Genomic DNA, 10764 nt, shown 5'->3' on the forward strand with positions numbered 1-10764 from the left:
TTAATTATGTCTAATTTTCTATTTTTCCAGTGTAACATTTCCAGCATATTTTTTTTATAATACCAACTGACGTGACGAACAAGTCGTGAAGTCGTGTATCTGGTGGTAAGCGACACGCCTGTACATAACAGTTGCGGTGCTGCTCAGAGCTTTAAATGACAAAGATCTAAGGAGCACTGCATCACTCTGTGACATATGTTGAAAAGTCCCATGTGCCTGTAATTTCACCAATTACAAGCATACGACCGATCTGAGGCCTTCAATGTCCCTCTACGTAATTTCCTACTCATCGCCCTTATTACACAATATAATACATACATACTTACAGTTATAACAATGTTTAGTGTTCTAATACAATAACAAATTAGAATTTGTTTGTTCGGGAATCTAATTGCGAGATATACTCTGCCCTCCTTGTCATAACTCACGCATTTGTATTCCGGTAACTTTCGAGATACTGGCATCCAAAGTTTTATTGTCGCCTAGAAATAAGCAATTGCGCTGATTTTGCTTAGCAATAAAAGTGAATTCTAACGAACTAGTGGAGTAATTTCACAAAAATAATTGAATATTATTAGAGATGTGCCGAGTACCGAATATTACTCGGTTTAACATTTGCCGAGCCGAGTACTCGGCTGGGTTACCTACTCGGTTCATTACAACCGGAACGCGATGATCCTAAAAGTCCCATTGCTCTAGAATTAGACCTATATGTCAATGAAATTTATTGTCGCGAGAGCAGATTCCTTTCCAATGGTGGGCAGGGCATAAAATAAGATATCCGAAACTGGCACAGTTAGCACGAGTGTATAGCGAGCGGTTATTTTCCGAAGCGGGTAATGTGTATGAAGAAGAAAGGAACAGACTATTACCTGAACGCGCAGAAAGCCTTGTATTCCTACATCATAACTTGCCTTTGTTAAATTTTAAATATTAATAATGTAAACTTTCTTTTTAAATTACTAAATTGCTACAAATTGTGACAATTGTATAGAATTTCTAGTAATAAATCTGTTTTGACTATTTTTAATATATTGTTGTATTTACTTTATTATGTCTATGGCTGTAACGCTTTATTTTAACCGAGAACTCTTCCCATGTACCGAGTTATTCGGCCGAGTACGAGTAGTAAAAAAACGGCCAAGTACACCGAGTACCCAGTAGCAAACAAGTACTCGGCGCATCTCTAAATATCATGGTGGTCAAACATCCAGATATCCAATAATTTCAACTTAATAAAATTACAATAATTAAGGCTACATCTTTAGTCAGCTGCTGATATCTATAAAAGTGCTTACCTGGCTGAGTGAAGAAATAGATTTCTCACAGATGGCGCTATGGCAATAAAGTCGTTAAAAAGCAAAAACAAAGATCTGCAACAAGCACATAGAAAAACCTGTAATGTTCGCTAGTATGATTCGTGGTTTAGTCGGAATAGCGTTTAGCACGGTTTGCTAGAAGACTTTTTTTTATAATATCAAGCGACTGGACGAACAAGTCGTGCGTCTGATGGTAAGCTACACGCTTGTCCATACCCATAACAGTTGCAGTGTCACTCAGAGCTTTAAGTCGCAAAGATCTGAGAAGTACTGCCACTGCGCCCGACACCCTGATACATAAGTTGACAAGTATCATGTGTCATTATTTTACCAGCACCCTTACCCTTGAAAACGGAAACACAGTAATGCTGAATTACTGCTTGGCGGGAGAAATAGGTAACGTAGCAGTATTTCCCTTCCTAGTTACAAACGGGCGACTGCATCGATGCAATCGCCTATAAATCCCAAGTGTAGCGATGCAATCGCGCGTTTGCATCGCTGCTTAAAATCACGCACGTGTGTAAATGTAGACGATTAGCGACTGCATCGCTACTGCATCGCGTTTGCATCGCTGCTAAAGGTCACCGTGTGTAACCGCACTAAGCAGAAAGAAGCGCGGAAAAGCAATGCAATATAATAAATCTTTAACAGGTAAAGGGACCAAGCAGCTATTCACTTCAAGCAAAATTATAGCCCGCTGTCGTTACCACACTGTTTCAACTAATTATCTGTCAAAAGTTTAATTAAATTATTTAGATTAACTTTTGTTTAAACGGCTATAGAATATCAAGGTTATCCGGCGAAAGATACTACTCTTAGGCAGTTAGCCTTTTTTTATGTCTGTGAAATGCGTCGTATACCCACTAAAACCCAGCAGTTAACTCCACCGCCATAAAAAGGCGCACCAGGATCTGCTTGCGCTTACCACTGGCCCGCAGTGAGTGGGACCAAGGCCTTTGGTGGGTGCCCCGGGGTAGACATAAGAGCACCCTCAAGCTTGGTGGTAAGGAGTAATCCAACCCCAGTCTACGTAAGCGAAGTCTCCTGCTGCGAGACTACGCTTTCACAAAAGGGACCATGGTCTCTCAGTAGGCAATGCTTAAATTGGTTCAATATACAGTGTTCAAGCCCATAGTTGGTTTTTTTGAGATCCATATAGCGAAACGGGGTACCCCGTACTATCATCCAAACTAATATTATAAATGCGTAAGTAACTCTGGCTGTTAGGTTTTCCCGCCAGCCGCTAAACTAAATTTAATGAGTTTTGGTATAGAAATAGGACCTTGGAGAAAGACAGGCTACTTTTTGCCACAAAAATAAATATTTAAGGGGGTGAAATAGGGGATGAAAGTTTGTATGGAGAACCAATAATTTTTCAAGTAAGTAGTACAATAGGCTAGTCGAAGTACTTATTCTACGCAGACGGAGTCGCGGGCATCAGCTAAAGTATTATAATATTTAATTTTATCGTAAACGCAGTTAGTCCACGAACGGGATGTTAACATTTTGTACCTGAATTTCAAATTGGAGACGGAGATATAAACAGGCATTTATCGAGCATTATAATACAGCTATTTACTTACTTATTTAATTGAAAGAAATCCACGCAAAGATAACTTATCACGTCAATAAAATATACGACGTTAGACGTCACAGACTAACCGACATAATACGCCTGTTTTCTATTTACGTATCCATTGCTCTGACGTAATTCCGACACACAAATAGTTTTCGTGGCGTTAACTCTCAAGGTGATTGTAAATTTCGGCACACCGAATAACATCCGCGGTAGTATAGTGGTAAGTATCCCCGCCTGTCACGCGGGAGACCGGGGTTCGATTCCCCGCCGCGGAGAAACTAACTTTTTCTTATTTTTTTATATTATTTAAACATCTGATATAATTTAAAAGACCTATCGCTCTAACAATATTATTTTACTTACTTATTTTCATTTTCCTTACGAATATTTAGAATTTGTATTAGGCGATTGAACGTAAGAAGGTTCTTTTATACTTATTTTTAATACTAGTTTTTAAAACGCTGGAGCTCGTCCAACTGCACGTTCCAACTATAACCGATAAGCAAGGCAGTGGTAAGAAAACGCAATGGAGTGAAGACTTGCGATATAATGCAAAACGCAGTAAATGCAAAATGTAAGTGAATGTTACCATTATATACTTGTTTATTCATTTTATAAAATGTGTAATAAAACAGATTACATTGATTGGTTTTATTTATCTGGTATACAATTTAAGGTCGTCTAGAATGTAAACATGCGCATGATTATATATGTACATAAATTTAGGTAAGTAAGCAAAAAAAAGATAACAAACCTGAAGCTAATGGGAATAATAAATAAAGTTTGAATATAAATTCCGGTAGTATAAAAGCTTCTTGCTTGTAATGCTTTAACTGCCTCTGTGGCCGAACGGTTACCATCCTGGACTACCACGCAGAGGGCCCGCACTAGGGAAAACCCTGTATCGCGGGTGTCAAGGACACACATGGACTCTCGTGAGTTTGGGTGTAACTTGTGGTTGCCTATGTGTGTACATAGGCAACTTCTTCGTGGCAGTCCGGCAAGGTAACCGTTCGGCCACAGAGGCCTGTAAAGGGCCTGAAATGTCGGTTTGTTTGAAACAACAAATATACGCGATTTAAATCCGGAAAAATAGTTTCATTTCCTATGTGTAACAATCGCAAAAACATTAAGAACTTATTGTAATTTCACCCTTACCCTTCAAAATCGGAATGCAGTAATGCTCGCATTGCTGCTTGGCGGCAGAAAAATGCAAGGTGGCAGTTCTTGCCTGAACGAACTCTTTCACAAAGAGCTATTTTGCTTCTAAAATTAGTTACGCTATATGATTCATCATAATATCAGTAACAACCACGTAACAACACTATTCTGTGCTATTAAACTTGTGCCAGACACAAATGTGTTCTCGCGATGATATGACAAGATAATAAGTTGTTCGGTTTCTCTTGAACAACCTACTCAACGAAGCTGTTGATTTGTGAAAGTTTTGGAGGAGGCTAATATTGTATATGATAACCATCTGAAAGCACGGAATGTCATTCAGATTCAAATATTTATTCAACAAATTGAGTTCCTCGTTTTCGCGATTGTTACACATTGAAATTGAACCTATTTTTGAAGGAGGAGATTTTTAATTCGACTGTATTTGTTTTACGTGTTTATTACGCGATTACCCCGAAGTTTTGTGAACCGAATTCGATTAATCTTTTTTTTTCTGTTAGATTGGGGGTATCTCAGTAGTGACCTAATTCAAATTTGAAGAAAATATTCCACCTCTGAAGGTAAGTATAATAGGTAGGAATTAGAGGATAAGTCCGATTTATTGCATTTCACCCACTTACCGTTAACGGATTTTAATAAAATTTGGCAGATTGATAATAATAATAATAATATAACAAATAAGCTTATGCTAAATTGACATTATATTTTAACATATATATGCATTGCAAACGTGATGTCGTGCCTAGGAGCACTACGTACGGTTGTTGGTCCCGGACTAGGCAGAGACTGTCCTGTGGCGACCCTATTACGATTTCAAAGATGTAATTCCATAAATATTTTATAGCCAGTTTTTTGTTTAAAGTTATAATTGTTTAGGAGCTAAATATCGTAGATACATTTTATTGTTTTATTTAAACAGACCAACGTTTCGGTCCCCGTACAGTTATGGTCACGGCTGACTATGACCAATTTAGCTCAGAAAAACTAGTTTTATTCTCAATTTATTCAACAATACAACATACGTTGCCTGTAGTTACATAAATTACAAGCAACACAAATCTAAATACACATCGTCATAACTTTTTAAAGAAAATGAGCAATTATTCTGTAAAAATGCATTCTGAACGTGATTCTGTTAAAAAGCGTGATTTAATTTTGAGCTTGAATGCAGCCATTAACAACTCAGATACACGAGCTGGTACTTTATAGATAAATTACAAACTGATGTTAACTGCCAATTAACGTTTGAACTGTTTGATCATGATGAACTTTTTAATCTGGTTTCGATAAAAAAAAAAACAATCGACAATCTATTCAAAACAAAATTGGCATGACTTGTTTGATGATTCTTCTTTCATCTTAAAATTGAATTGGCTTATCATGAACTGTCACAGTAACTGCCATATGAAAAGACAGCAAATGATAAAATACCTAAATGGTTCTGATTCAATAGGTACCGAATGCGAATTACGTTGTAATTCTTTATGATTTTATTGTATTTTAATTTATTAGCCTTGCAACCTTGTGTCATACAATATACCTTGTTATATGTATAACCCGTGTATACTTATGTAGTAATTCTTCTTTTTTGTATGAAACGTTTTATTGGTTTGTATTGTACATAACTATTTTTTAATTATTTATTGTTCACTTGTTATAATAATAAATGCACCACCACTTCTAAGTTTTTTGCAGTAATTAGTGGTTACTGGAGTTGGTGACACATTTATTTCATATTTACTGTAAAAGAAATTAGTCACATATTTTAATTTTATTGTGTCCACTGTTTGTTGACTCACATTTCGGTAACTTTTAAGATCCTCACCATCACCATTTCAGCCGATACACGTCCACTGCTGAACATAGGCGCACACCAAAGAATATCACAAGTACCTGTTCTGAGCTGCTTGCATCCAGCGAGTCCAGCTACCTTACCAGGTCAACAGTCCGCTTTTCCGTCTTCCAGTACGCAATCGCCATTCGGGAACTCTTCGATCCCAATGGTCATCTGTCCTACGAGGAATGTACCCCACTCACTGCCACTTAAGTATTGCTATGTCGGTTACTCTGGTTCCATTGCCGATATCCTCATTACTCATTCGATCTCGCAGTGAAACTCCGAGCTTAGCCCTTTTCTATTGCCCTTTAGGTGAACAAAAGCCTCCTTATAATGCCCACAGTGAGTGACCACGTCTCAGGCCCTGGACTCTCGTTCCCCATCCGACATTCATCCGAAACATCATTATCATCAGCTTATACGCATCCACGGCTCTCCCGGTTTTGTGCCGCCCAAATCCAGCTCAGGTCGTTCGTCCATCTTGCCTCAGGGCGTCCCAAACTACGTTTTGCTTGACGTGGTCTCCATTCCAGAACAACGCATGATTCGAATGAAGCTTCATACTTGACATTGTTTTTTTAATTTGGTCGAATATTACTTACTTATTCGACAGTAATTGTTTCGGTTAAAGTAATTGTTCGGAGAACGAGAGTAGACTCCCAGTGCCGTAAGTCATTGCTGGCAACACACACTGGTTGAAGACTTTCGTCTTGAATCACTATGGTATTTCGGAACTTTCCGAACGCTGCTCAGCCGGGTGGGATTCGCTGGTTGCCTTAAGTCTCGAAGTTGAACCTCTTTCGCGAACTTTCCAGATATTGGCACCCAAAGTTTTACTGTCACCTAAAAAAATGTCAAATACGCTGACATTGCTTAACAATAAAACTGAAACTAAATAACATATTAAGAAACCAATTAGAGGGGGTTGTAGATCTCGTTCCGATGATATCTGGGAGACCTATGGACAAGAAGATATGGCGTAACTTTCCGAACGCTGCCCAGACGAGTAGGATTTGATAATTGACCTCCGTCTCGAAGTTGTACCTCTTTCTCGAACTTTCGAGATATTGGCATCGAACGTTTTATTGTCACCTAAAAATATGTCAAATAAGCTTAATAATAAAACAAACTAAATAAGATATTAAAAACCAACTAAAGGGGGTTGTACGTTTTACAACCGCACATTTTAGTTCCGCATACTTTGCGTCCTGCCTTTTTTACCTATGCAGCACGTACGGTTTAGAACTGCACATTTTTAGTTCCGCTTACTTTGCATTCTACTTCCGCGGCCGTTTCTTTACTTGTGCGCATAAGTAGGCAATTAAATTAGTGTTTAACGAACATACAATCAATTTAGACATTTATTAACTTACTCGTAACTACAACGCAAGAGATACACAGCCTCAACGAGCTTGTATCTTTGCCAATAAACCTTGTACAACTTAACTTATCTATCTATTTAAACAATTAGGCGTCAATACTATAGCGTAGTATTGGCCCCTACAGGGGTTGTAGATGTTCTAGAATCAGCAAAACATTCGCTGATTCTAGAAATGTGAATAACTAAATTTTGCTAAAAATTGCGTTAGTTAAACAAGGAAGGCAGAAGTGATGGGGTGATAAGTGGCACGCAGTGATGGACAAGCGCCCGGATTTTAAACCGGTGTGGTTATAATCGCAACGAATATTTATGAATTTAACACAACACTAAACATACACAAATACACAGAACAGTCATATAAAGACAAACAGATCGATCCATCCGTAGAACAGAGTCCAATATGATTATATAGTGAAAAAGAGAATAAGTACGAGAATAATTTCGTTATTCAAACTAAGGACTATGTATAGGTGTTTTGAGAATTTACACATCTTATTTCATTTCGGAAATATAAAATCGGACAACGGTCGAGCTAACATCCACACTGAAGAAGAACGAACGATGTACTATGTCCTGAGAACAATTAGTCATACACATAGATCTACTTAATAAAATTAAAAATACATTTCGTATTTTTTGAAAAGGCAGTTTATGTCTGCTGTACTAACTTGTTCTCAATTTTCAAACGCACTTACAACTCTTGTAAATGGCAATCAATCAAATACAATTTTAAAGAAAAATCATAATTTCAAAACATCAAATAAACCTAAGAAGGCAAACATTTTATCGTAACAACAAATAGAAATATACAGTTGATTACACATTATAATTATTTTCGAGGTTTCGAAGCATGAGACGCAAATTTTCAAAGAAAGTTTGTTTTATCGATTGTAATTTCAAAAGTACAAGTGGAACCCGTATGAAGCCTTTGTACGTTTACATTAGTAGGGTACGAACATTTCCTTCACATTATAGGCTTCTGGTAATTCATGATTCACTGAGTAATAAGTAATTATTACCACACGTATTACATATATTATTACCCAAATGTAGAACTGAGATCATTATATCAGTGCCTCCAGTGAAAAACGGAATAAGACGAGTTATGCCCTTTTCTTTTTATTACACCATTGGCTTCAGCGTATCCGATTACATAACACGTCAAAAGGACATCTCTGTAGCAGTCTTCTAACGTCGTTTTTTATTGCACTAATGGCATTACTCACTGTTTCTACAGTCATAAACTTAGGCCTGTTTTATGAGTGTAAAGTTACAAGTGCTCTGAACTCAAAAATACATACAAGTTTAAGGAATAACTACAGATATATTTTTACATAAAGACACTTTTCGTATTGTTCCATAATGACGGGGAAAAAAGTATGACTAAAAGCGACTATTGCCTTATTCCACAGTGTACATAAAGGTATAAGTGAGTATTCCGTTTGTTCCACTGGACGCCATTGGTCATAGCTGCGACTATACCGTGTTGCTATTGGTTATTACTTCGCAACTTGTCGTTTTATTCCTTTAACGATTTTATGTCTTTTATCAATGTGGTTAGTATCATAAGTATTGTAATGTAATAAATCGAATTATGTGTTAAAGTTTGTTAACATAAGTCGTGTTATTACCCTTAAGCACTCATAAACAAGGACGCAACTCGAAATAAACTTATTAAAATCTATTTTATTTTTTATAACATCAAGTGACGGGACGAACAAGTCGTGCGCCTGATGGTAAGCTACATGCCTGTCCATAACAGTTGCAGTGCCACTCAGAATTTCAAATTGTAAAGATTTGTGGGGCACTACCATAGCGCCCGTCACCCTAAGATATTAGTTGACAAGTCCCATTTGCCTGTAATTTCAGCAGACGCAGAAGACACACAGTAATGCTGACATTACGACACTGGACGAACTCTTTCACAAGGAGCTCTACTGCTACTAAATATAGAAAATATGGCTGAATGTTTAACCACCCATTAAACGAAAGTTTAGATGTAGACCTAAAGTTAAAATCATAAAAAGTACTAATAATAAATGTGGACAGCCCATTATCAATAAAAGTATAGTTTTTTTTCTCCTATGTAAAAGTGTCGATTTTGAGTTATTCTCTTTTTCACTGAAGGCACTGATATTTTCAACCATAACATCTGGGTCACCAAGTCTAATTTTCGTGAAATTATTGGGCATTATAATTCCATTGTAACTCCGTTGAGATCAAATTGCAATTATGATAATATTTGTCATTCTGCCAAAATCTAGTTGCATTGGCTGCACTCTCTATAGTGTGAGAGAATGGATGGAAATCACTGGATGGCATTTATTCATTCAATCACTAACGATCGATGTTGCTTTTATACATCGAGTATATAACCAGAAATAGAGACGATATGTCATTTAATTTGTTTGAAAACTATTCTGCCATATCATTACTGTGACAACTGCGCTCCGATTCGCCAGCCCGAGTTCGAAACAATTGACGAGTGTCGTCAACTGTTTCACTTCCAATCGACCAGTTAACTTGAGCTTTGCTACAATAGACGAAAATTGAAAAATTACATATTTAATATTTAATTACCGATGAAATGCGATTACGTTTGTTTTGTAATTAGATGTTTTACTGTTTTTCTCACACCACCGAATAGAACAGCACGGTATTGTTAGAGATATATTACAATAAATACAGAATATGTTTTGGAATATACGGAGACGTACACACAGGTCAGTAGTTGGCCTGTCTATATTTCAGTGCAAACGAGAAATGATATTTATAAGAACTGCATCGCTAATGTGTTACCAGGAATATATGGCCGTTATTTCATCTCTATTTCTGGTTATATACTCGATGCTCTTATAGGATGGAAAAAATGGGAAAGAGCTGCCCTATCTATGGAATAAACGCACCTACCTAAACCAAAATTGTAACTTGCAATAATAGGTATTGATGGTATTGAACTTTCAACGATATACAGGGTAAAGTTTAAATTCTATTAAACAATCCAGAATTTGTTGTATTTCTTTTTAAATTTGATGCAACGACTAATCAATATTAAGATTTTGTAGTGTTTTTAATTAAGAATGTGTGAGTTTTGGCGACATCGATTCTGATAGTAATCGAGGCGTATGGTACTTTTATTGTTTTTTTTTGTTCTGTGTCTTGGCCCATGCTGGTTGGGCAAGAAGTAGAAACATTATCAGCTACTGTGCACTACGCTCAAGGTGCCCTTAATAAATGTTTCTAACTTTAAATCTTCTGACGTTTTTTATATTTTTTTTAATTTATGAAGTATATTTACTACCTACGTTATTCCCTTTATTTCATGCTACGTAAATACCATTTGGGATTGTAAATCAAAATAGCTTTAAGTATAAAACTTTGGCCATTTATAACTAGCAAAATTCTTTTAATTATAGTGAGTAAGGCCGCTTTTAAAATCCAATTAACGCACATTAAAAGCAAGTAC

The 10764-nt window shown here is 36.7% G+C and overlaps 1 non-coding gene across 1 annotated transcript; it reads left to right on the forward strand.

The window, feature by feature from the left end:
- Positions 1–3101: 3101 nt before the first annotated feature.
- Trnad-guc lies at positions 3102–3173 on the forward strand. The gene has a single exon. It is a non-coding gene; the product is annotated as a tRNA-Asp (tRNA).
- Positions 3174–10764: the final 7591 nt, after the last annotated feature.

Source organism: Hyposmocoma kahamanoa, unplaced genomic scaffold (genome assembly GCF_003589595.1).
Source record: "Hyposmocoma kahamanoa isolate Upper Pololo Valley unplaced genomic scaffold, ASM358959v1 93, whole genome shotgun sequence".
Lineage (NCBI taxonomy): Eukaryota > Metazoa > Arthropoda > Insecta > Lepidoptera > Cosmopterigidae > Hyposmocoma > Hyposmocoma kahamanoa.